At 46.2% G+C, this 4530-nt stretch overlaps 1 pseudogene; it reads right to left on the reverse strand.

The window, feature by feature from the left end:
- Positions 1-3406: 3406 nt before the first annotated feature.
- Positions 3407-3586, reverse strand: LOC142573499 (U2 spliceosomal RNA; annotated as a pseudogene).
- Between the last annotated feature and the right edge of the window lie 944 nt (positions 3587-4530).

A 4530-nucleotide genomic window follows, 5' to 3' on the forward strand; every position in this document is an offset into this window, starting at 1 on the left:
TTCATAAACGAAAGCGGTGCATTATACTGAAAGCGAAACTGCTATATTGTAGACTTTTGTTCATTTTTCCACATAGTCCTCACTTTTTCAGCGCACACTCCTCCCGCAGGTCAGTAAGCTTGAGAAAGGCGCTTCCGACGGAGCTCTGTTCCAGCCTTGCAGAGAGAATGACGCACTGCTGCACGGGTCATCTCCGGTGTCTCATACAGTTGGCCTCGATCTTGGTCGCATTTGAAGCGGTACAGAAGCACTTACCTTCCCATTGTGTCAATTCTTTCTACGGTGGAACTGTGAGGGCGCGCATTGTCGTATCGGACGGTGTTTTCTTTTTTTTTCCTTTTTGCCGGTCGCTTAGCGCGCAGTTAGTGACATTGCTCCATGCGATGTTGCAACGTATCGAGCGGCATTTGTTTTGCAGCAACCAAAGCCTTCAATGCTCTCTTGAACTGCAATGTGCCCTATTTTAATAACGTTTACTATTTCGTCCGCTGTTTCTCACCCGCCTTCTTTGACGAGTGCATCAACCGCCTTCTTGTTCGCTCCAGTCGCAGCTCTCCGAAAGCGACCGCTCCGAGGCCGAGCTTACAATGCACCATCTGACCACCTTTAAAATGTCTGATCCATCTTCACGCACTTCTTGAGGTCATTCACCTGCGACATTACGCAAGGTGACGTCTCTTATAAATTTCTGCGGCTGAGATTTCCTCTTATGCAGAAATTTTATTACCGTACGTTGACAAAACGAGACACCGGGTGCTGCTATCTTGCTTAGCTCACTGGTAGCAAGATGAGCTACATGCAAAAAAGACATTCATCATTGCCGAGGAGACACCACCACGTACCATCAAGCACCCGCTCTTGTGGGATTTAAGTACTGCGCACAAATTTAGTCTATCGTTATTTTCAGTAAGGTGCAATTGTATATTACGCGTTGTTGACTTCATGGTGTTCACAACTATACCGGTTCCACTCAGGCTCCGGTACGCTTATGACGCTGCGGCTTTCCCGCATCGAACCTCTCGGTGCAAAAGTGGCACAAGTTCCCGCGCAACTTAAGCGCAAGAGCATTACTAAACCGTATACTGTGACAAGACAAGTGGCTAGTTGCTTACGCGCCCAGTGCTAATGCACTATTTCCCTTCCGTCTGCTCACTCCGGCGCACGTAGTTCTGGCGAGAGCAAAGTCGTGTTAGCCTCGTCGAAAACAACAGAAGCGCAGTAAGCGCGCGGAGTGTGCCAACTGCAGTCCGGTGTATCCATGTGTTCCTGAGTTCACCCGCACGTGATGCTCCCCCCTGAACAGTGACCGCTCATTTACCTAGCGGGGTAGCAGCGGCATTGCATTAGCCAGCCCCACTTTTACATCAGCGGGAAAAGACTCGGGCCTCTTTCGGCGCGAGACTATGATGCTGTAGCAAGCTCTTGAAACCTGTGGTTCATCTACAGCTGTAGGTTTGTAATCGAGGCCATATCCATTTGACGTGTATATTAACGTCTGAAAGAAAGATGTTCGTTTTAATGAGGAGTCGTAAATAGTGTTTTTCAATGCCTCCTTGAAGCGACCAGGTTTTTTATATCATTGGCATATGAATTACATGGGCACTCGAGGCGCATTTCTTGCCGTGATGTCTTGTATAAAGGCCAAGGGCGATAACACCGTCGCCGAGCGCCGTATGCTATATGTGCGAGTGAAGGGGAGCAGACGTTCGCGGCTCAACCTCGCGCACGCAAGATAGGAAAGCGGGGACGAAGCGCCTCGAATGGTCTTTCCGCATAGCGGGGCGAGCGAAAGCGCTCGGACAGAGCGGGGTGTGGGTCCCCAGCGCAGCCGTAGAACGGCGATCGATGGTAGCAAAAACTCCCTTTGCGAAGGCCTTAAGCGGGGACACGCACGCGGTCCGATCCGGTAGTGGTCATCACCAGCACAGGTGAAGCCAGTGCTTGACCATATGTCACTTCTGAGAGAGCGTCCCCGGAGTTCAAGTCCGCTCACAACCGAAGTGCTTTTTCTCTATTAAAGTAGGTGAAGGGCTCATTGGAAAGTGAAAGCTCGTTTTTTTTTTTCTTGCTAAGGTGTCATCTTTGGCTGAGTACTGATATTATGATCCCTCACAAAATTGGGAGTAGACTTCATCATAAAACCGGTGACACAAATATATACGTCGAGAAAGATCTGTACGGAAAATTTAGCTGTATTAAACTCGTAGAGAGGGCGAAGGAAGTGCTCCCTTTGCTTCACTATGAGTTAATGTTTGTTCGTGTCCAACATAAGATGGCGGCGTTCCGGTTTCACTTTCCGGACATCATCTCCACCCAACTTTTTTTTTATATAGCCTCCTATCGCTTTCCCCATGCCAGCACGTTGGTCAAGCAAAAACTTATCTGAATTTCCCCGCGGTCGAACAGCAAAAGCAAGTAGTGTCAGTATAAACCAGAATCTTGTTTGGCCACACCCTCCTCTTGCATTCTTTTAATGAAATTTGGCGCCACTTTAGCGAACACGCCTGATCAAACTACCCAGGCTTCGTACATTGCTTAGCCTCCACAAAGTCATCAATCATGAGAGGAAGGAAAAGCGCATGCGCATATTGAAGAAACTCCGATGAGGCAAACTTTGTTGGGCATCTTGACCGCATCTTCGGGCAAAATATCTTTACATTTTGTTTTTGTGTCACCGCTGGGCCACACAAAAATCACTGAAAAAAAAAACTGCAGCTCACTCAATGCTGTTTGACTGCGTGAAGTCTGATGATATTTTTTTTCACCTTCAGAACTTAATTGCTGTTGTGACTATGGTACATATACACAACAGGGCACTCAACCTTAATTTCCTAAGCTTGTCTGCGTCGCGTCCAGAAGACCAGAATAGAAGCAAATCGAACAATACTGTGAAGCCGGAGCAATATAGATACGTTTGTCTCTTGAAATCAGAATTAAACAGTCCAAACGTGAGCACGAGAAATAATTCTTCTCGGCTACAGTGGCATGTAGTCAGGAATTTATTTCGCAGGCAGGGGTTTCTCGTATTTCTAAAATTCCCTAATAGGAAGTTTTAGAAATAACAGCCCCTGCTTTGCATACCGAAAAACTCAAACTCCTTGGTACGATTATAGCGGTCCTTTATTTATTTATTTTCTCGTACACTTCCTTGCGTTCTTTGTACACCTGGCCGATAGCGTCCCCTAACTTTGGTTCGCATAATTCTAGAGCTCCCTGATCTCCCTCTACAGAAGGATATATACTGATAAATCAGTCTAGAGTGATAAAGCATTCTTTCAACACTCTATTATCGCTAATTTCGCGGAAATACGTTGATTATTAAAAGAGAAAATTAAGGTCAAAGCTCCATATTACAGCGAAGCTGTTCATGGCTAGGGTTCCGTGCCTTCTTGTTCCGCGTGTGCGCAAACCGTGGGCCGTTCCCGGAGATAGTGCAATGCCGGACCGACTCGCGGTGGAGCTGAAGCAGGCTTCAAGCACTTCACAAACTTGCAAAAATAAGTTTAATATCTTGGGTCCAAATACAACCCGCGTCAGATATTAAACTCATAAGAACAGATACTACACTTTCACCCGCGTCGGCCATGTCTACGTTCGCACCGACTTCTCTTTGTCGGCGTTCCAATCGCTTGCGTAATCTACTTTCCTTCCGTTCTCCCGCGGTGGCGGTCCCGTCGAAACGTCATGCGTGTCTAGTTTCCTCGGGCTCCTCGGGGCGGCGGTCCCATTGTCCACACGAATATATACAAAAATCACGGTAAATGAGTTTGTACCTGTGTTCAAAGTTCTGTGTCACCTCTGTGTCGTGTAATAGCTAAATTAACTGCTCTTAGTATTGACTCATTAACATTATCCTGGCTTCGCAGTTTCTTATCTAATCGGCAACAGTTCGTATCTGTGAATAACTTTAGCTCCTCCACATCAGTTGTACTGTCAGATGTACCCAAGGGTAGTGTGTTAGGTCCTCTTCTTCTCCTGATTTTTATAGATGATTTGCCGAGCAACATTTCCTCCTGCGTACGACTTTTCGCGGATGATTGCGTAATTTACAGAACGATTACCTGTCATGACGACCATCTAACTTTGCAAAATGACCTTCAACTAGTTAATCAGTGGTGCGACCGTTGGCAAATGGCACTTAACACAACTAAGTGCTGCGTTCTTTCCTTAGGATATGATATGAAATCATATCCTAAGTTTCCTATACAAAATCTGTTCGACGGAAGTTCGTCGTGCTCTACTTACAAATATATTGATGTCTATTTTTGTACTAATCTTGCCTGGAGCTCTCAAATCGAGAAGAAATGCGCGCTAAAGCTAACAGAACTTAAGGGTTTTTACGTCGTCATCTGCACCTTTCGCCATCTACCATCCGCCAACAGGCCTACCAAACTTTCCACGCCCTCAACTTGAATGTGCTTCATCGATCTGGTCTCCTCATCAACAATACCTAATAAATAAATTGGAATCCATCCAAAATCATGCTGCCCGCTTTATAACTTTAATTACAGTCATCGATCTAGCATTACC

This window comes from Dermacentor variabilis, chromosome 2, assembly GCF_050947875.1.
Source record: "Dermacentor variabilis isolate Ectoservices chromosome 2, ASM5094787v1, whole genome shotgun sequence".
NCBI lineage: Eukaryota > Metazoa > Arthropoda > Arachnida > Ixodida > Ixodidae > Dermacentor > Dermacentor variabilis.